Below are 23,730 nucleotides of genomic sequence, written 5' to 3' on the forward strand. Positions count from 1 at the left end.
AGAGAACAAAATATTTTTATCATTATTCATATAATCTGATGCTTTACATGACAAAAACTACAACTATCAGCTAGGACACTTTACAACAAATCTCTGGCCTGACACACTTGATGCCTCTGGATTCAAATCTCTCTTTTTGCACAGCATCCCCCTAGAAGTTTTGTCTTTTTATCCCCTGTTCTAACTTCCTCCTGCTCGAAGGAGCCTGCCCTCTTCCCACCATATCATCTGTAGCACAATCCAGTTCTTCACCCTCACTGTCCTACTAGGCAACTGGCTGCTCCTTTCCTCTCTGGCAATGGGGCATTTTGCCTCTAAGCACAGTGCTACAAAATTTAACTATATTTTGGTCTATGTTAATATCTCAGCCATGCTACCTTGATGAATAAAGCGGTGTTTGGTTCCAAGTTTCATCTCTCACATCCAGAATTCCATGTTCCAACTATGTGTCTCCATGTCTTTGTATGACAGCCAGCACATGCCTGTGAACAGATATGTCACTCACACGGGCCAGGGAACTTAAAGACAGATGTTTAATATACAACAGTGCTCAGATTAGGGACAGATGCTTTGTTTCTCTCTCTTCTAAGAGATGGTCTGGTCAAGTAATTTAGCACAGGCCTTGCAAGACCCTCAACAAACACATTCAAGGGAGAGTTCTGTCAGTGTGAACCACTAAGTTTGCATGCACAAAAAAAAAAAAATCTGATGATTAGAACACAAGATTTATAAGGAATAACTGATAACCTCTTCTGTCCCAAACTTACTGCATAACTGAACAGCTCATGCAGCTTAGTCACACACACACTTCAGATGGCACCTACCACACCACATGGGCTGCTGAGCAGAGGATGGGGGGGATGAGCAGTGCATTAGCTGCCTGAGTACATGTTTTCCTGCACTCATCCCTCTGCAGAGAATCAGCATGTAACAGTACGCTCAGGGGGATAATATATTAGCCTCAACATCAGCCCCAGCTCTAATTCTTCACAGTAATATTACTGTGCAACAGTAATATTACTGTTGCACAGTAATGCTTCCAGCTCCTCCCTCCCTATCTTAAAACAACATTTGCAGTACAATACACATATATAGCCCTCATTTACTGCAGAAAGCAGCAGCACATGGCAGAGACCAAGCCTAAAGCCTCTGCAGCCACACAGGCAGAGATACCAAAACCAAAGGCTGAAGTACTGAGGGCACATAGAGATAACTGAAAGCATAATGGGGAAGAAAAAAAGAGCACAGAATCACCACAGTGATGAAAATACTCCCTTCAGGGCTCCCCTTGTCTAGATAACAGATACAGTAAGTTACAGACCTCTTGATTTTGGAAACACATGCAGAGAAATTCTATTGTGATTTCCCCTGTAACACTTTCTACACTTGAGGACAGCTCAAAAGTCAACAGGTGTTGGTCTCCAGTTTATTACTTATAGTTTACATTTAGTTTTCTCCTTTTACTAATGAATAATTGTAGCAAATTAAGATCAAAAATTAAATTTTGGCACTTGAACTATAGTTTCCTTCCTCATTTACAACAAAATGTTAAGAACAAGCTTTTGAAGTTTCTACAGTGGCAAATCACTTCACTAAATAAATTAATCGGTAGGGAAAGATAAGAGGCAGTAGGCAGAAACTGATGCACAAAAGGTTCCACCTGAATACGAGGAAGAACTTCTTTGCTGTGGAGGTAACTGCACAGGAACAGGTTTCCCAGAGAAACCTGGAGAAATTCAATAACTGTCTGAACACAAACCTGTGCCCTGCAGGATGACCCTGTTTGAGCAGGGAGGTTGGACTGCATGATCTACTGCGGTCCCTTCCAGCCTGACCCACTCTTATTTCCATCTTTGGGATTTTAAACCTTTACTATTATGGTAGAGACTTGGCTTTTGAGTTACACAAACAGAAAAGATGTCAAAAGTTATTCTAGGAATATACCAATAGAATCAGCTATCAAAAAATCATTTAAATAAAGCTTTTCTAACATCAAGTTAGCAAAATCAATTTGAATTGCAATAAAAATATAAATAAAAAAGGATGCTGAAACACAGTCCTCACTGCACATCTTGTGGGTCATAGTGCTGACCTGCTTACTAGCAGAAAGCACACTGGGCACACAGATTGAAAACACCTACTTACTCTTCAGTTTCCCAGCAAAGAGATCTGGTTTGCTGCATAAAGCAACTGAAATTTGCATAGACTTATTCTGGCAAGGACAAAAGCATTTTTAGGACAGCTTAAGCTTGTGGCTATTATTCTAGGGGTTTATTAAAAAAAAAAGCTTTACAAACAAAAAGTCAAACAAAGAGCTTTTTCAGTGAGTCCTAATGGTTTTTAGAAGAAGTGAAATTATCAGAATTAAGTAATCTTATTTCCTCAGGAAATAAAATAAAGCAGTGATACTTATATTTAAAGCATTTACATGCACAATATTTTCCCTAAGCCACTTCATAAAATGAGCTCCTTCCATAGGTAAAAATGATCAGTCTACGTCGATTCATCAAAAAGGTAACTAAAAAGGTAACTAAAGCTTATCCCACAAAAACAAAATCCAGGAAAAGGCTAAGAGTTCTTTGAAAACATGCTTCCCCTTATGTAAAATAACTATGTCAAGCCTTTTACCTTGGACATGGGTTATGTCTGCAAAAAACCTTTTCAGGACCTTGACATATATTCATATGGGTGCAGAACAGTCCCAAACAGTTTATTAACAGAAATCAACTGCAAATTCCTCTGTGGGGAAAAGATTCTCTTATGTTTGCATGGTGCACACTGCAGTGGGCCAGAGGTTACAGAAGTTTACATCAATACAAACAAGCTGTAAGACAATTAAATTAATAGCAATAGCCTTGGTACTAAATTCTCTGCCTCAGAAAACATGAGCTGAATTTAGCGAGCAACCATTTTCTGCAGAGCTGTTTGGGCATCAGGAAGTATTCTGATACAGTATTTGTCCGAGCAGTTCTGATCCCTGTAGCTTCCATCCCTTTGTATGCAGCCCAAAAAAAGTAGACCAATCAAGTCAAGTAAACACTGAAATAAGGAATAAAGAAAAAAAAAAACCAACACTTTTTTCTTAAAAAAGTTATGATTAAAAGACTGAATTTTAAAGTGGTAGGCAAAGATACTCTACACTTCCCAGAGGTCAAGTGTACATTTCAGATAGTAGGAAACTTTCCAAGTTCAACTCATGCTTTCCCAAACCAAACAAGACACAAACCACAGAAGCCTGCCCTCTTTCCAGCTGCTGGGAAGATCACAGATGAGGTTGTTCATTATGGTCCCAACCAAGTAACATGGTACACACACCACCACCCACCTCTTCAAACATAGCTCTCTATTATCCACTGTACTAAAAAAAATATATATTTTTTAAGTTCTTTAGTTGTTACTTTTTCCTATTTACTTTAATGGTCAAAGTGTTTTATGTTCAGGACATTGTGAAAAAACAGCCAGAGGTCTGACATATTGGTTTAAAACAGACATTTAGAGAGGAATTGCTGAAGGGGTTCTAAACCAAATAGCATGGATTACAATCCACTGTTTAAAATTAGGTTTTGTGGTTGGTTTTTAGATATTCCTAGTAACAAACTCAATCTGACTGCTCTTTCTTGGCTGAAGTTATTGCACCTAGCAATCTAGGAGGCCAATAATAGAAATTTCATTTTAAATATGGCTATTAATGTTCCTAAATATAGTCTACCACATGACTGACCTGTGTAAGAGGCCTTAAGTCATTCTCTAGGTTTTGTTGGGGTTTGGTTTTTTTGACCAAAGACAGTAAATGCTTGACTAGGACTTAAAAATTTGACATGTTATTGGGATTAAATAGTTTGTCAATATTAAAACTATGCATTAAAATAAAAAAAAGCTTTCAGGAAGGAACTAAACCTGGAACATGTTGCATGTTTAATGACAAGAGCCCACGACCAAAGAACAACTGTTCTTTGAACAGAACAACTGTTAAACCATCAAAGGTATCCCACATTTCTTTTCTGAAATGCTTGGGTAAGTCCTACATTGTCTACTAACAGAGTATTTTGTCCTAGTTAATTGGCAAAGGCAGCCCTTGAGTTTCTTTCCAGCAGGAAACCAATTAAATAGATGCAAGAGCAAAGCAGTGCTACTTTAAAAAACAAACAAGAGAGCAGAGCACAGGAGCTGGCTGCTGCTTCTCCAAAAGAGTTGGAACAAGCCATTCCTTTAAAAAGAGGAGACACAAAGCAATGTATACCCCTTATGTTGGTGAGCACAGATGGGAGCAAGAGCATCTCCACTTGAACCAAGGTGCTTGGGGGCCTTCAGAACTCACTGCACTGGGAAAGGCCAGAGCAGTGCAGGAAGAGCCTATAATGCAAGAGAATAAATGCAGGGTTGTTTTCAGCCACACCAAACTCTGTTCTAGATAGAGAATAGGGAGGATTTAGCATCAGACATAGGGGATCAGCTGCAAACCAGGGCAGTGCTACATAAACTCTAAACCAATGAAGTCTAATAGCTGAAGTCAGGCAGTTGAGTTAATGGGGAGTTTGGGAATATGACTGACAAAACAACTAGTTCAGTAACTACCAGCACATTCAAAATCTATCTGTACTTCAAAAGAACAAAAAACCCCAAACCCCCACTAAAAAAGGCTCATGGGAGACAGTGAAAATGAGGATATGTAGACCAGGAGTCATCCAAATATTAGATTTAAAACATTTTAAGCAAAAGCTGAACACATGGGGCTTCTAACCATGTGGTTGTTAGAAATTAATAAAAGTAACCAACCATTTGTAAAAATAGCTAATAAAGAAGTATAAAAAAATTAAAGCACTATAAAAGGAACAAATATGGACACAGATAAATGGCACTAGAGTAAGAATTCATTGTGCTGGGCACAGACCACTTCACCCAGGTACTGAACAGCAATACAGGCTCTCATACTTGGGCATAACACTTTAATACTGGGCAACAAACTGAGCTTAACTTCTAACCACAGATCTGAATCACCTGAGCTGGTTTGAAGAGGATGCTACAATACCTGCTAGTGACCTGAAATAACCAGGAGGTCTGGCTTCTTGCAAAGAGAGCAGTGGTTAGAGAGTTAGCAGATGGAAAAAGCAGGCAAAGTGGTATGTAGTGCATAAGACAATATAATTATCCTGTGACACAGACAGTTTGTGCTCTCTCCTGCCTTCCCTACTAACACTCAAAATGAAATGTTTTCTTCTGTGGAGACTGGCTTTTGCTGTTTGGTTAAAGAAAGCGGTGTTGAAAAGTAGCTGTTGGGCTTGGAACAGAAAGTGCTGAGGTTTGAGAGGGCTCCCAAGTGCTTGGAGAAGTTCTTTCCATACCCCCTGAGAAAACCAGCTTGCTTGTGCAGCTCAGCTTATGCCTGACAGAGCAGCCACCAACCTGCTTCCTCCCCAGCCCTGAGCTCAAGGCTTGACAGAAATGGCAACCAGCACCTCACTTTATAACAGAAACATTAAAAGGACTGCTGAATAATATGGCAAGCTGTAAATCAGCCTTTTACCATGACAGAAAAGGAAAGGGATGAAGTGGGCAGTTTCCTTCTCTGAGATCCAGATCTCTCGAGCAGTTTCATTCCCATTGGCAGTTCTTATTCTGCAGTGTTACTTCAAGCCAACCAGCAAATTTTACAGAAAAGTGAAACTGGATTGAGACATGCAAAATGCAAGCCAGAAGAAAGCAGGAAGAGCTGAATTTGTAACTGCTAGGGATGGGAGGAAGATTTAGTAATACTGACATGATATGAACACCAGAAAGAGCTATCAATTCTTGTTAGGATCAATACCTTACCAGGAGAATGGAAAACTGATCAGAGAAAATTAGAGGCTCCACTGTAATGTCTGAATCTAGGGACAAGAAAATTTCTCAAGTACTTCTGTAATGGCATTTTGTACATTGCATTCAAAAATACTGGAAGTGAAAGAAAGCTTGTGAAAGCTTAGGAACTCACTGTTATGTAGCAATGAGATTCTTTTGCATAAGACAAAATTGCTGCAAGGTGTGCAGTGGTTACTTAACTTTATAAAGGTCAAAATACACAACAGCAGATGAGTGTCTTGACTTGTGCCTCTTTCCCTGCTTCATGCATTGCCAGTACATTCCAGCACATTTAATACTCTGTACATCTGCAGTAGTCAGTGTCCTCTATTTCCTTTCTCATACATTGAGCTGAAGAAAATTAACCATCCCCAACTCTCGGAATTAAAATTAAACCATCCACTAACTCTTGCAATCCCCTCTTAACAGAAAGGTGATCAGTTTTACAGAACCTGGAAGAAACTACAAAAAGCCAATGTCACATATACATAGCATCCATACAAAAAAGTAAACACTCACAGCCAGACTCAGTTCTGCAAACTTTGGTGGCTGACATCACAGAATGAGTTTGTCACCTCCACAATGTAATTCTTTCTTTATTTCACAGGCTGAAAAAACACTTTGACTTTTGTAGACAGATATTTACATCTTTATCAAATTTTATTTTAGTTACCAGTTTCCTATGTTGGACTGAGCCAAGTTGTCTCTTTGGCTACTGCTATAAGACATAAAATAATAATGATGATTATGATAGGAATTCAAATTATTACTGTATGACTAGATCTTGATCACCCACTTGTCACTAAACTATGGTACAATGATAAAGTTTATATAGGTCTCAACTGCCATTAATGTTACAGACAGGTACTTAGAAAACATCTTTACCTGAAGCAAAGACAAAATATTTTGATTGTTTCCTTCCACAGTGAAATGAAACATTAGAACTATTTTAAGGTTATAAACAATGGAACAGAAATTATCAACTCTAATAGAAAATCTGACAATTTCAAGCCAACACTAGATCACTAGAGAAGAATTTTGCATTTTACTGGCAAACTCTGACTTTCCCCATCTGCTCCCTTCCCTCCCTATTAGTGAGCAGGAGCAAGCTATGAAAGCAGGTCTAAAGAAGATGACAAGAGCACAAGCCTCTTTAAATGCTTAGGAAAGATCAATGAGCTGTCCCCCTGTGTTCACTATCACACAGACAAGAGTGGCAGGATCTTGCCTGCCAGACGAGGAAAATCAGAGGGCAATGCTTCTCTGCTTTGTATTAATCATCTGAGCTATGTATGGTATGTTCTTGTTCTTTACACAAATACCTCATGATCATCTGTATGCCACAAATATTTTCCAATACAGATCTCTGCCAGGACATGCTCCATTTCAGTAATCCCTTAGAGCCATTTCAGTGAAATAGGTTTGCAAGGCAGCAGAAAGATTCAAGAACCCAAAGCACATTTTAACCGTGTATGCTCACAAGATGTCAGAGCTGCCCTCACTCTGATCAAAGGCCAGGAAAGATCATACAGGTTCACAGTTGTTTGACTTTTGCTGGAACATAACACACTCAACTTCGGTTCCCACTTGTTTGAGAAAATGAAAAAAAGACTGACCAGTTATGCATGCTTTTCCAAGACAATGGACTCAGCTCCTGAGAGTACATGACACCTGTTTTTTCCCTCATGTTTTGAAAAATGGGATATGGTGCCCAGAGAAGTTTAAGGATGTTTAGAGGCACCTCAGCAGAAAACTAAACAAACAGCAAGGTGAGAACAGAACAAGCTGCACTGCTGAAAGAGCACAGTGGTGAATGGGTGCAGAGGCAGATGACTATGATGGGACTCTTCAGGAGAGGGATGGGGAGAGCTGAAGGAAGGGAGAGAGGCTGAGGGACCTTGGCTCATTTAGTTTCCCACAAGGAGACCAAGAAGAGCTGTGGTCACTCCCTGAATACCCAGGATGCAGGGTAAAGTACATCACTAAATGGGAGAGGAACTATTTCAAGAAATCATTGACCCCAGCACAGACATGTATAAACTTGCCATTTCCCACTTCTTATAAGGATTTTCTTCAAGTTTCTAAGTATCAGGAATTAATTATATGTTTCTAGTATCGTTTTCTAAATGTAGGAAAAAAGCTGATTACTTGTAAGCTGAAAGTTTACAAAAGTAACTATAGCACTATGAGGGACAAAAAACCACCTCTTTCTGCTTCTTTGTATTTAAATTTTAAATCAACTAGTTAAATTAAAGAAGAAAACAATAAAATTGTAGATTTACTTTTTTTAACCTCACCTTTTTTTAAGCAAGGGATATGAAGGACAGTATCAGACATTTTGGCTTCAAAATAAATGTTATCTCTCTTCTTCCCCCCTCCCATTTAGATTTTCTGCTTGTAAGAAAGACATGAAAATATAGACCTTTCCACTTAGTACTAAACAATGGAGCAGAAAAAAAAAAAAGATGAAAATATTTAAACTAGCTATATAATTAAGAAACACTGTTTATATTAAGATATGTTACTCAAGCAGAGCATACAGACTGTTACATTAAATCTTCAATACTTAAATATAAGCCAATGAGGGTATGATTATGTTTTCACAAGAGGTTTTTCCAGTAGTCAAAATGAGTCAAGTAAGAACACCATTACACTTTGATAACTAAGCCAAGAACATCAGTTTCAAAGAAAAGGAGGGAAAAATATGGTACAATCTGCTAGTCTGTAAGTATGACTTTTTAGTACTATTTCCAGAATATCAATGTGAGCCAAAGTAGCATTGCTTGAAAAATGGAAAGCTACTAACAGCAGGTCACGAGCTCAAGTAAATAAAAAATCTAAAAATGCCATTACTTCTGCATATAGCCATATATCAGAGCAAGGATAATGCAGAACTTGTGACTGTAGTGAAATTTGCAGGATGACCTTCTCCAAACCAGAGAAACAGATAGGTTTTCATTATTTAAACACAAGTTTTGCTGCCTTCTAAAAGATCTGAAACTAAATATGTGCTATGTTTTTTGTTTGACTGGAGATACAGTTACCAATATATTATAGCAATAATGATATATATAACCAATATATTATATCAATAATTAGCTATCAAGTACATATAGAACTAGCTATCTCAAAAAGGAAATAATTTTATTATCTCTCTCTCTTATTTGGAATATGAAGTCTGTCGGACATATGGAGTACACAGGAAATGGAACTATTAAATCAAAAACCATATATGAAAGCACAACAGACTCTGTTATAGAGATGCAGATATATTTTTATGTGTTTTATACATGTGTGTATATATACGCACATACATATGCTATGTAGAGATTTAAAAATGAAAGCCTATTGAGCCCATTTTAGGTGGTACCATTAAACTATGCTTTGAGGATTGCTATCAAACAAGTCTCTGTGACTTGGATTTCACTAGGAAGCTAATTACTATGCAGATTTGGTTGTTTTCCTACATTTCTTTGGTAAAAGAAATTTCATGGTAGAGCTCCATAATTAAAAGCAAACTTTGACAAATTTCCTCCTCTTACACTACCCCAGGCTATGTGGATTCCACTTATATGGGGAACCACAAGATAAATTCCAAAGACTGTAAAACCCATCTCTCAGGCATATTTTTCCCCTCCCACAGCTTCTGTTGGCATAAGAGTCCTGTGAAAGTGTGGCTGCATTGAAAATTGCATCTGTCTGTGCCCCAGCCAAGTGTTACCAAGACAGTCAAGGCAAACACCTACCACAACAATCTCTCCTTTGTCAGTCACAGGGATCCCATGAGAAAGCACCAACCAGTCCACGATTTTGGTTAGTGTTAGACAAGCCTGGAATACAAAAGATAAGGGTCACACTTAATTTCAACTGACCATATAAAACCAGAGAGTTCCATTTTGCCATGCAGCTTTTAAAACTGTGTGATAGTACAGTCCTAGCAGACAAAATTTTGCAGTGGACTTGGCACTGCTGGATAGTGACTCGATGATCTTAGAGGTCTTTTTCAACAAAACAGTTGCATGATTCTATGAATTCAGAAAACAGCAACTGGCAGGAGTCCTACTTTCACTGCAAGCTATTTCCCATTTTTCAGATTTGTCCAATAGTGTTTTTTCGCAGAAATAAACTATTAGCTGAGTTCCTTTCCAACAGATACTCATAAAACTTATTTACTTAAACTGAGTATGTAGATTTTAAACATTAAAACCTGTCTTTTGTTATCAAATATTAAAAAAATGCAGCTTGGAATAAGTTTATAGCCAAACACAGAAAATTCCCATCTTCCTTATTCATCTTAAGTTTTAGACAACATGCTATTTAAAAATATTTGTAATTATTGAAGTATGCCTTAACATTTAAACCTCCTAAAAATAAGTATTTTTACATTCTCATTCTGCAACGTTCTCATCCTCCACTGATTTCCATGTAGAGGGAGATGTGATAGGGAAAAATATCTACGGTACTTCTAGAAAAACAGTAAATTACTGTTACTCAGGCAACCAAAGCTCAAAAAAAGCTCAGATACACGTACTCCAAAATTCTAGGCTACTGATCAGTTATTCAGCCAACAGCTCTGTCACCAAAACAAGGTTCCCCTCCTCACTTCTTCTACATCCTCCGCACTTCAACATTCCCGTCCTACTTCTTTAAAACAAATCTTGCTTGAAAATTAGGAAAACTGACAAAAATTGTTATTGCCCTTTTCCTAAATTATCCTGACATTTCAGGAGGAAAATAAAAATTTATTTTCATTACGGTCTATCTACTTGTAAAATAAGAAAACAGTTTCCTGTACCTTGGGGTCAGAAGGTCCATGGGATGTATTAGATTGTTAAGCTGAACACCACAGATTATTACACATTTTCCAATTACCCTGACAGCAAGATTAGTAGCTTTTACATGGATAACAAATACTGCCTAGGCATACAACCTGCCTTGGGCTGGAAACCTGGAGAGATTCACCACTTTCTCTAATGGCAGGAAGGGCAATTTACTGGTTTGAAGAGCTGCAGCTATTCGCCTTTCCATGTAGCTCTTTAGACAGTGTTTCTAGTTATGTTTATCCCTCTCTAAATAGGAGGAGGAAAATTAATTTAAAAAGAAAAGAACTTAGTACAACACACTTTCTTGTCAATGCAGTCTCTTGTACAGTCAGGGTATTGTACAGGGTCTCTTGTACAGCAGGTTAGTGCTTAAGTTGCTTTCAAACTCATTTCCTAAAGCTCTAGCACAGATGTTCTTCTTCTCTTCTGCCAGCTCTCTTTCATTTTAGCACACAACTTGTCCTGGGCCAACACTCTCAGTCACTGCATCAGCTTCATCTGACTTATGCATCTCCTAATCTCTTTCTTCCTCTGAAAACCTTGCCCTTGCCAGCACCTCACTAACCGCTCTGCCTTCCTGGGGCCCTCTCTCCCACCTGTATCTCACAAAGGCAGGAGGCATCCTGAGGAAACAAACAGTTCTTATCAGCAGTGTTTGTCACTCCTCCTGTTTGCTCCTGGGCAATCTCTTCCAACCACAAAAATTCAGTTTACCCTCTCTGCAGAAGGACCTCACAGATTTACCTCCCACTCTAAATCTCTCTCTCTCTCCTTATCCAAACTGGAAATTACAACCCTTCTCTCTGACATTTCCTAGGAGTTATGCAGCTATTTGGTTAAGCTCTACACAGATGGACAAATCAATTATCTCCCCTCCTTCCCAAGAGTCTCTTCTTAAAAAGTCAGCATCCTGCAAGTCCCTCAGCCTGCAGGCTGATCATAATATTCAACAAGAAGCTGTATGTCTAAATCCTGTAGAAAGAACATGCATATAATGTACATAAAATGCAGTCTTTTTTCTGATCTCTTTGACAAATAAAATGGTTATCCTGGTTTATAAAATGGTATCCTTTTATCCTGAAAGATCTTCCTACTTTTCTCAGGCTTCAACCTGAGAAAGAATTTCTTAAAGGACAATGGTCATCTCCTGCACATGCCGCTGGGCTATTTTAACTCTTTTATTGTTATTTAATTCATGTAAACTGCCCCCCTCAAATGCTTTTCCCATAGTTTTAATAACCTTCTCCATCTTCTCAGCCTTTTCTCTTGATCATTTTTTACTGATGCTTTATCCTGCATCAGCAACTAAATTTATCTCACAAAAACGACCTGACTATCAACATTCAACAATTTTTAGACATTTATCTTTGGATGACATGAAGTCTGTTTAAAATTATCTGGACAGGAATCCAGTAACTACCAATAAAAATGCAGGTGGAAAAAAAAGCAGTTGCTCACACTCCACCCTTTCCATATTACATAATTTCCAGGAATTTTTTCACCACTAATAATTATTGTGGCTCTTTCTATCCACCTGAAGGTTTTCAAAAGACCTTTTAAAGATGTACAAACTAGGATCAGATACAGAATTTGAGTGTTATTGTCATTAGTAATACCTCTATCATTCCAGGAGAAAAATGTTTATTCTAAGAATCCCATCATCCAAGGATTAAATTAGTCCTATCTTCCCTTCCTATAAAGTGCACTGATATCTAGATTGATCCCAACACTTTTGCAGAGTTGCTGTTCTCCACAATGCAGCCCCTCATGCTTCATGTCTGGAAAACTTTTAACCAAGAAACCTGAACAGCTACAGCCAGTATACATACCTTTGATTTTACTCATCAAAAAGAAATAAATCATTCTTTGTGGCTGCTTACTTATTATTGCAATCTGGTAAACAGCATAACTGCTGTTTATGAATGCCTTTTTTTTTTTTTCAAGCTTCTGTCTTAGAAATGAAAATGTTAAATGGCATCTTGCCTAGGCCCAGTCCTGGAACATTGTGATTCACAGTTTATTTCCCACAGATACCTATCTACTTGTTTATATTTTACAGCTGGCTGCTGCTCCATTCACCTGGCAGGCTTTTGCTGATGTGCTGTAATGGTTTCCAACGAAAAAACTGTATTGTACAGAGGTACAAGCTGACAGGCAGAAGAATTAAAAAACCTGTGTCAGCCTCAGCAGAGGACCAGTGGCAGATGTGGAAAGAAAGGCTGTGGGATCTACTCTATATTCGTGTGACAGTCCATGGGTCATCTGTTTCTTTGTGTCAGCCAAGAGTAGCCTGGAGGCACAAATGGCCGTGAACTCATCTCTCTGCACTTCATCCTGTCAGAGCTTATGATGCAGCTCACAGCCTGGCAGCCGCAGGGTCCAAGGACAAACGCTAAAGGGCACGCAGGAAAGAGGATGAGGTTTGACAGGTTATATGCACAAGAAGGAATTTCAGCTTTGGATTCTCACTTTACTTGCACTGGTGACAACTTGTGATTATGCAAAACATATCCTCAGCAGCCTCCTTAGCTTCGTCAGGAGACAGCATTTCATATAGTCCTACACTGTCAGCCCTAGTCACAGGGGGAAGGGAGGGAAAGATGAGATACCTCAGCAGCACCAGCTCCCACAGCAGCCAGGGACACTATACTGTTTTCAAAGGGAAATTCTGCTGTGCAAGAACAGGCCACAAACAAATTGAAGCCCTGTGCAAAGGAGACACAGAGCTACATCCTGGAAACTTAAGCAAAATTTAAGCATATAGCTTAGAGTAGAGAGAAACCCTTATGAACTCTGGTTAAAGCTCTTGCTGCACAGTGCCAGCTGAAGTATGCAGTTACACAAGTCAGGAGATGAAATCCCCATGGATTCCCTGAAGCAGAGTAGGAAGCTACCCACCTGCCACAGTCCCTCGCCTCCTTCCTTCTGGTTTACATATCCCACACCATTTTCTCTTGGCAAGAAATATTCAGGTTACCACAGCTGAACAGCTATTTGACTGGCTGGTTCCCAGCAGTGAGGTGCTTTTCATCAGATCACATGTGGGAAGCTCTTTAAAGGCTTTTTAGAGAAAGCAGCTACATGATTTCATGAAGACAGAAAAGCTCAAAGCACAGTGATAAAAGGCATTTTAATAGATCCATTCATACTAATACAGGAGATACTGTGTGCTGAAAACAGCGAAATTTAAGACATTTCTAGCATGATAGGCCAGAAGATTTAATTGCTAGCTTTGCTTTGAACTTGACAGCTATTACTACTCTACTAACTCTTGGATGCACTTCTAAAGAAGCTTTGCCATTTTCGATTTTTTTTAAAAAAAGAGATGGTTGGATTTAACTATCAGGTTTATTATAATATATATAATAGAAAAGCACACAGAACTGAGCCTTTGTGAAAAGACAATTCCCCACCACATACACACTTGCTTATTAAAAAGCTGGAATGAAAAATGTCTTCCCTGTATGCATTTCTCCCTCCAGTGAAGAACAAACAATCAAAACCTATGGTTAAAATAATGAAATCGCAATTACCTATTCATTTTACTGGATAAGCTTTTCTAAGCCTTCCAGAAGATCCCCAAATGCAGTAATGTTGACTAAATATTGTATGTTTTCCTATAAAAAGGTAGACTAGGCATATCACGCCACTTCAAAAAATAATGTAATTTTTTGGGAAAAAGAAATGGTTTTTCCACATGGCTAGTCTAATTTCCTAGGGAAAAATATTAAAATAATTTGACCATAATTGGGATCTGAATGAGGTGTAAGAACAGTTTAAATTCTGCAACTTTCTCACAATTGTGTGAGAAAATAAACCCATTTTTAATTCCCTCATTAGCAAATATTTTTAAAGTTATTGTTCACCTACAAGTACTAGAGAGTAATTAAACTAAAAAAGGGTCTAAGGTTTAGTCTGACCTAGAAATCAACACAGACTTAACCTGACCTCATTTTGTCAGTCAATCACAAATGACCAAAGAAGTTGCCTGTAATCTCAGATACATTGAAACACACAAGGTATTTGACTGAAAAAAAAGGCAATGCTCTCATTTTGAAGACTGTAGATTCACATTCCTTCCCTCTTGAAACTTGACCACACAGGAGATGTACTGGGTGAAGAGAAACACACCGGGCAATTCCTTTCAGGCTACAAAGTGGCCCCACAGCACAGGAAGAGGCACAGATGTGAGCTGAGGTACAGCTGCATTTTGCATCGGCTAAGCCAGATGGACTGACTTGGCAATGGCTCCATCACTGCGACTGGCAGTGAGCTGCACAGCCAAAATAGAGGCAAAACACGAGGCAAGACGAAATTGATATGATGGCATTAACCCAAAGCATGTATTCCCTGTAACCCTGGAACTTTTGGGGATAGTCTCTCTCCCCATGCCTGTTGGATGACAGCTCTTTCAAGGTGACTGTCAGTACTCTTCTATACCTTGTGCTATATCAGACATTTCCCAAAGGCACTCTATCAGTTAAGAGAGGACTGTGGTTCTTGGATGGAAAAGGGAATTATATATGCAAATTATCTTCAGTTTTCTGCCTCAAGTTTCCCATAGAATCTCAAAACTAAGTCAACTAACCAACATCTCTCTCCTAAAACACACAGGAGAACACAGGACAGAGTGAAAAGAGGGAAAAGATGCAAATAGGAATTATCTTAAAAGAAAATACAGCTCCACATACAGATTAACCAGCCCCTTCTCTGTGTGCTCATTTATGACAGGGCACGCAATGCTGCAATTCACAATACCACAGTAGCCAAAGGCCCACTCAACCTGGCTGTCTTCATGGCTAGCACCAGACAACCCTCTGAGATTCTGGAATAACTCACATCTTTCCCATCATACAGCACTGCTCATTCATTGGCAGGCACATCAAGCCTTCACACATTAAGAGCTCATACAGTTTAAGCTGTACCGTCAGATGCCCAACATTTGGTCATTTTGGGACACACTGCCCCAAAGCCACTCTTTGCATCTGCATACTTTGCATTTGTGGTACTTTCCAGGAATAGATGATATCTACAAAAGCATACTGCATTGAGAGGAAAACCACTGTATTTACATTATTGTTTTCTAAGGAATTCATATCTTTTTTAATTTGACAGTTTCATTATACTCCTTAACTGTTAACATCCAAAGAAAACGTCAACATTCAAATCCTCCAAATATTTTTGGAAATAATTTATGCAAAGTATCCCTATTTCAAAATATTCTCATTTCCTTATTTCCATGTACTGAATGGCTGCTGAGTAGGAAGAAGAATATGAAGGAGAAGAAACTGGAGAGGGCTTTTTGTATTATTATGAAAAGTAACTTGTTTTAAAGAAATATGGACACAGTATATTCAGGAAAATACTCTCTCTGCTAAATGAGGGAATCTTTTCTGATCCCTGCAGACTTTCCAACACTGTAGATGTGTAATAGGTTTAAATGTCAGGAGCCACCTCAATTAAAGAGAAAGTCAATTTGGCACTTAGACTCCTGAAGAACATAATGATGCAAATCACAGAAGGTTCTCTTACAAAGCCTTTTTGAGCATTCAATAAATGCATGAAAACATGATGTGCTTTACCTGATGCACATATTCAAAATTTAAGTGTCTGTATAAAATAGGAACACAAGTCTTTAAAATTATTCTTTATTTTCTTTTTACAGCATTTACTGTTTTCAGGTAGTGGAGTTCTACATATTTTCACTGAATGTTCCCAGTCATTCGTCAGGCTTTGATTTTTTTTTTTTAAATCTCATGGAGTATCCTCTGATTTTCTCCCACTCAAGCACTGAAACAGCTGGACAGCAAACACAAAGACTTGAGCTAATATGAAATACCTAAACTCAGGTATATAGCTCCCACAAAGAGCATTTCCTACTCTAAGAACTACTAAGAACTATTGTTTCACCCTCAACAAAACATTTCTAGGAAGATCTAATTGCTAAGGGACAGATACTAACCTTCTGCAGCCTTTCAGCAATTTCCAAGAACTTGGATACCGTCTTTCATTTAAGCCTGCTTGTTTTAAGTTTCTTTGACTGTAAAGAATTTTTTTTTTTCCTTTTAAGAGAATGATCTCCTCTCTTTCCTATAAAGCTCCAGATACTGAAAATTCTTCATAACCAGTAGGGCTGAATAAGTCCCACATTAAGGCAATCACATGGAAACTCCCTTGGTATTGAGAAAACAAATGGATTTTCACATTAGTTTAGGTGATTTTGATAGGACATCCTTATGTGCACATATTGTTTTACCCTGGAACTCTCCAGGTTATAGTTTTAGTAACATCCTGTCCAGCACAGCACAAAAACTGTTTTGTTTTGCAGGGTTTTTTTGTGGGTTTTTTTTTCCTCCTCCAAAAATAGCACCATCTTTGCCCTTCCACAGTTCAAGATCAGAAGTGGTTGATAGCAGAGTGAAAATACACTGTCATTTCAATGAAAATGAGCTCAGTGTCATGGAGTGAGAAATGAAGCTGCATGAGAAAAGATCCTAAGGCAAAAGGGAAGAAGCAGAGATCCTCACTGCCCTTGCAGCAATCCCTTCTGAAGCTGCCACTAACAGCAGTGTTGCCAGCCAGCAAAAAGGTACATCACTATTATTAGCACAATGAAGGGGCACAATGTTTTGACTCTTCCTTATACTGGCAGCTGTGGTGAATCATCCCATCCAAAAGCAACTATTCCTATTAATAAAAGTTACAAGGACATGCCTGTGTTGGTCTGAGGACCAATACAGCAGAATCACGGAGGACAGGAGACAAAATCAAACCAAAGAAACCCCCAAAAAACCCCATGCAGACCTTTCAGAGAAGACAGAGCAAAACTTTCCAAAAAGAGCAGCCCCTGAAAATACATTCATCTGTAACTATAAGAAAGCTTCAGAGCAGTAATCTAAATTGAAAAGCAGGGAACACAGCCAAATATTATATTTCATTCAAATCTGTGAAGTTCACCTTTCTAAGGAGCTAGTGGAAATGTAAAGTGACTGATTCAAATATTTAGCACTGACAGTTTGCCAAAAAGATATCACATTCTTTGGATTTATGAGTTGTCTATGAATTTGTCATACTTTGATTTTTGACTAAATATGTAACATGAACTGAAATAAGAACTACCCTGTTGCTCCCATTGAAGTGCAATTTTTAAGACAATAACAAACTAGAACAAAAGAGAACAGAAGACAGAGAAGTGGCTTATCACACTCCTAGTGACTCTACAGATGCAAAGGGGTTAAGACAGTAAAACTACTAAGAACTATTGTTTCACCCTCAACAAAAGCCAGTGGTAAAACCTTTAAGAATGGATTTTCAGACATAAATCCATGCAAACTAAATGGCCAATGCTGCTGCCCCAGTGAGACATCATGCAAGAAAGGAGATAGGTGACTTGACATTACATATTCTGAACACCACCACAGCTGATGCCCAGTGACAGCAGCAGTTTGATGGAGCCAAGCTGTTTGCTTCAACAGGCAGGAGAGGTGAAAAGCTACAGTGGAGAGAAGGATGAACTCACACTGCAGAGAATGGCTCCCTCAGAGCCACAAGGATCTGAAGTACAGAGCACAACTAAACACAGAGTGGAGCCACCTACAGCATGGAGAGGTGCCGGGGTCAGCAGCACTGCTTTGAGCAAGCTGCACACAGCACCAATTCTTCCAGCACAACCTTCCCCAAGGCCAGGGACTGCCACATCACATAGTAAAGAGAAAAAAACAAGGCTGTAGCCTTGAGATAAACTTACATCCTGCAGGTGAGTATGAATGGATGAGCATCCACAAACTTTGAAGGTCTTTAGGTGCTTACCATCAGAACTACAGACAGTACATTCTGCACCCTTAGGGAGCAACTGGCTTCTGCTCCTGTAGCAACTACGAGGTTCACCACCATGTTGTGCTTAACCTGTATCAGTTTCACTTCTCAGCGATTAACAGGAAGAGAGAACGGCTCTGTTTTACCTGAGGCACAAAGCTTATGAGGTCAGCTCAGTGTTTGGAGCAAGCCAGAGCCCAGCAGGCTTCAAGTGCGGTCCAGAGGATCAATGAGACCAAACAACAAGATGGAATAAACATCGACAGCCCATTTGAGCTGGCACATGCATCCTACAGCTTTCCAGCAACAGTGAAACCTAATGAATACTGTCATATCTTTGCTAGAAAGCTAGACACACACACAAAACTAAGAAACAGTAACTGACACCAGCAAAACCTGATGATTTAAAGAAGGGAGACATCATCAGCAAACCTTTCAAAATACAAGTTGCCAATTAATATCAGAAGTATAAAGAAAAATAAACAGGAAGCTCTAATAAAAGTTGGGGCTTCGTTTGGTTGGTTTTATTTGAATATGGTCTGCCTTTCCACAAATCTAACATACCTTATACACCCTCAACATGTATCTTTTGGTCAGCATTTTTTCCATTAAAGTAAGAATAGACAGTACACATCAAAGGTAAAAGTAATGCATAATTAATCTAAGAAAGTAGGTGTAGGTGTCTTCTCTAGGCTCCAACTGCATGACAGGAAATACATTATTCATGAAGGAAGATGATGGTACAACATTAATCAAGTCAGCATGACAAGACAAACAAAGACCACAAGATGTATTCAACAGATAGCAGTGTGCAAAAGTGATCAGCTAACTGAAAGGTTCACACAGAGTCTGTTTACAGAAAACAAACACAGAGGAGAAATACAGAAATAAGACTGAACTGTTTCAGTTTGCATCCTATTAAGTCTTGTTACATTTGGGGAGCAATCTTTATATGATACAGCTAAAGGTTTCTGGGTGTCTAAAGAGCTGCTATTACGAAGTAAAATTAAAAAAAGAAAAGAGTTAAAATAATTATTTTAACAAACAGGAATTCACATAAGCAGGGCATGTATGAAGAACAATAAAATCTTTTTAAAAACCAGTGACTCTTTCCTTTCTCATCATGCACTTTTTGTCATATTATAAAGCTACTTGGAGCTAAAGACTAAACACTTGCTCTTCTTCATATTCAAAACTGTTGCAAAAATACTCAGTAACGAAAGAAAAGTATAATTTGAAACAGTGTAAAAATAGGAACACAATGTAAGCTGATTTGTAAGCAAAGGGGGCAGTAAAACCCAGTTTCCTAGGAATATGTGTCAAAGTTGCAGGAAGAGTTCAGATTTCAATCTGTCCTTCAACAGGCATCTTTCCATCTGCCGAGGCTACCTACTGCCAGAAAAGGTGTAGGTTTATCGGCCATAAGCTACCACCCTCTCACGAATGCAACTGGAATTGCTCAAAAGGTTTAGAAATTAAGAGCAACAATGAAAGTCAGACATTCACAGAGAGTTGCACGCAATCTCTATTTTCTCAGAAAACCAGGCTAGAAATATATATATATACTGACTGCACGTAGCTTGGTGTTGAACTTGAAGTTGCTGTTACCAGACTGCACTGGAGACAAGAGCCTGACCACACAAGTCACAGAGCATTGCTCTCATTCTGTCGGAATGGATGTATTTCTTAATAGGGAATAGAGAGATGAAGGGAAAACCATAGCAATAGAAGGAAACCCAGACTTAAAAAACATTCATTTTCCTCCTAAAAGGACAAACACTATCTGACGCATCAGCCCCAGAAAAATACAGCTGCTTTACAGAATGCAGCAAGACCCCTCCTGTCACCCCAGGGAGGGGACATTTCAGCAAGGAACAGACTCTGCTCACCCATACCACCACAACCATCCTGTGTGGTCATTGCAGGGAGGCAGCCCTGACTGAACACATTGTGTACGAAGACAGCAGGCAACCACTTCTGATGCTTCTGTCAGACCTGCCCCCATCAGAGAAATGAAAAGTAAGAGAGATATATTTATATACATACATTGTGTAAAACATTCTATATAGCATATATTTTATATACATACACACAAAAAAGTATTTATAGAAGGAAATTAATAGTTGTGAGATTATAAAACTCACACATAGATCCTCATCAGTGATCAAACACGAAGCAAATCAACCGCTGAACAGCAGCAGAAATAAGCATAGGAAGAAGCTGATCACATGCCTGATTATCAAGGGCTAATAACAGATTTTTGCCTCAATATATTTTCCTAATTCATTTTCATATTCCTTGTATTGAGTTTTTCTGGCTAAATATAAGAGCTGTCTGCAAGGACTGGATATGTAGAACAGTATACAATTGTTATGCTCTATATGATCTATTTAGTAGAGAGTAGAGTTGAGACAAAGGCTGGTCAGCTGAAACTGTCTCCAAGAACCATAGTGGTAGCTTTCATAGCCTGTAGTTCATACTAGAGTTTTATGGTTACAGGAAATAACCCAAATACTCCAGAAATAGAACAGTCAGTAAAATTTCCAGGTGAAATTCAAGAATAAAGACTCCAAAACTATGGAATCTGCCTGCTCACAAACAAAGCAGCGATCAGTGCAAATAAAGCTGAACATTTGTAAGTAATGAAAAAATTACACCTGAACCTGGTAAGTTAGAACTTTATTTTCCAGACAACCTGCAAGACCTGCCCACATTCTGAAGTATTTCAGATGATCCATTGGACATCATGAAGAAGAAAAAGTTTCAATTTAATAAGCATTAGTACATTTTTTTCAATCACAAGTCATTTCCATTCAATATAAACAGGATGAAGCTGTATTAAACTGTCATAGTGATACCTGGAGGATAACAGCAAGGTGTTTCAATGCAACAAGCTACCACTGACTTGATATTCTATGAAAGAAAAGGTGAGAATGTTGCTGTAATAAGGAAGTAATAGTCATGCCAAGACTAGAACAATCTAATAAGATAGTCTGTCTTCACAGTAAATAAAAAGTTACCAGACATACTGATTCACTTTCTCTGTTCCTCTTTTTCTCCAACCTTTTAGAAAAGACACTTAATGGTACTACCACTATAAGCAGCACTATCAACAACCAACCAACCTATTTGAAAATCCATTTTATACTATTTTTGCCAGCTCCAGAATTTGCTGACTGCATATGCAGAAAAACTGTAAGCATTTCTGATCCCAGTTGATTAGGAAACACAAAAACATAACACTTTGCAGCAAGCAGCCAGAAGAGCAAGTCTATTTTCAACAGCTTCTTCCTCCCAGCCATCAGAAGTGAAAAACAGACATTATCATTATGATCTTTTTGTCTGATCTCCTTCAAAATTAATTTTATGAGCTTGTTTCCACAAAGCAATACAGAAAAGGATCATGCCTTATAAAAAGAACAGCTGACCACAGCCTAAGTTAGACACAGCAGAATCACTACACCACTCAAAGCGAGTGGTGGGTTAGTTTGTAATTGTTTTCCATTTCCTTTTTGTAACACAAGATGTAAAAAGGAGCACAATGAAAAGCAAGTCTTCTAATCAATCCACAGACTACTAACTCAATTGCATAACTATTGATACTAACCCACAGGAAATATGGTGGTAAGTATAACAGGTTCCAGTTCCCCTGCTACATCAGGTCTCTGAGAGAGAGAGAGAGAGAAAAGGTCTGTGCTCGCTGACCAGACTGCAGGATGATCAGAGCCATTATTTTTCCCTGAATCAGCACTGGGAGGGCAAATACGAGTTTTCTGCCAGCCTATGAGAGCATTCTTGTAAATACAGCAGATACACTGAAGCCATTCATACCCACTGTATGACACTGCAGCCAAAACTCATGTTTAAGACAGCAGCTTTGTCCCTTGGCTTAACTGAAAGAAAAGTTGTCAGAAGTTATAAAAAAAACCCACATGAAATCTGACAAATACTTGGAATATAGTATTGGTTGAAAAAAAAAAAAAAACAACAAACCCACACTTAAAATCAAAGGACTTAAGCAACTATATAGTCTTTTTTCCCCTACAAATTATTGCCTGAAAATACTGAATCAGGCAAAATAAAACCCCAGTTTGTAAGTGTTACTGCTAATAGTGTAAAAGTGTAACTTTCAAAACAGTGCTTCAAGGGCAAAAATCTACAATAACAACAGACAACAAACACATGATTTGATCTAGCAGCTCCTAGGATATGAATCATGGTGATTTAGATATGAGGGGAAATCAACCCTCTGTTTTATATAAAGGATGGCTTATTCAAAGTAGCTATATCAAATTGAAACACCTAGTATTATTTCAATCACAAATAGTTTTCCCCCTCGTAATACACAGATTGCACAAGAGGATAATGAGACATGATGGTCAGGGAAAGGGGGGGAGTAAAAAAATGAAACTTCATCCCAGGGGATGAAGATGGCCATGGGGAAAAGCCTGTCTTTTTCAAGACACCCCTAGACAGAAGGAACTGTTTTTCCCTCCTGCCACTACTCTTCTCACTTGATCTTGCTTCTCTTGGGTATTTAACAAGCTTCATGTCAGGACACCTTGATACCTCGCTGCCAGGAAAAAATAATCTAAGTTTTCCCAGACTGTAAAAGTCCCATTAAAGTATAAACTAACCATTTTCATTAAAATGCACAAATCTCCCCCTCACTGTACTACAACCCTACACACTCTTTTACCCCCCCACTCATCCCCTCAGTAGCCTCCGAAGCCTGTGAGAGAAGCACACACAAGCAGACAGGCCAGCCACCAGAAGTTTACACTACTGATATAATCTCTCCAGTAGCACTCTGCCCAAGAACATGTAACTTCAGCTTAGCCACTCCTGGGCCAGCACTGATAAGCTGATGTGAAATGAAGCAATCCGTTTCCCAATGTAAACAGTTGTTCGGCTACACAGGGGACAATATAAACAAATGGATCTATTTATAAATCATCCTTTATGCTTGTTATAGAACAGGAATATTATGTTCCAGGGCAGAAGTGACAGTATATCAAGAACACAGTAAAAATTCAAAGAGCTGGTATCTTATTCCATCAGCCTGCCCTGCTGACACTCCCTCTTCCAGTACTACACAAGCAATAAACACATGATGCAGGACCTGATCTGTTTAGGAACAAGATATCCTTGATCCGGCGGGTGGGAAGACACCTCGTTATTGTACCTAGGGGCTCTTCCAACAGCTCAAAAAAAGGCTACGGTAACATCCCTTCAGCTCCGGGAAGGAAAGCCC

At 38.7% G+C, this 23,730-nt stretch overlaps 1 protein-coding gene across 2 annotated transcripts in view; it reads right to left on the reverse strand.

The window, feature by feature from the left end:
• Positions 1–23,730, reverse strand: part of RNF144A (ring finger protein 144A) — a 61,742-nt gene that overhangs the window by 37,320 nt on the left and 692 nt on the right. Inside the window, exon 2 of one of the 2 annotated variants that reach the window (XM_036380051.1) lies at positions 9,585–9,668. The exons of the other annotated variant lie outside the window; for it this stretch is intronic. The gene's annotated coding sequence lies outside the window, so the exon portion shown is untranslated. The remainder of the gene's footprint in view (positions 1–9,584; positions 9,669–23,730) is intronic. 2 annotated transcript variants of the gene reach the window in all.

This window comes from Molothrus ater, chromosome 3 (assembly GCF_012460135.2).
Source record: "Molothrus ater isolate BHLD 08-10-18 breed brown headed cowbird chromosome 3, BPBGC_Mater_1.1, whole genome shotgun sequence".
In the NCBI taxonomy this organism is placed as follows: Eukaryota; Metazoa; Chordata; class Aves; order Passeriformes; family Icteridae; genus Molothrus; species Molothrus ater.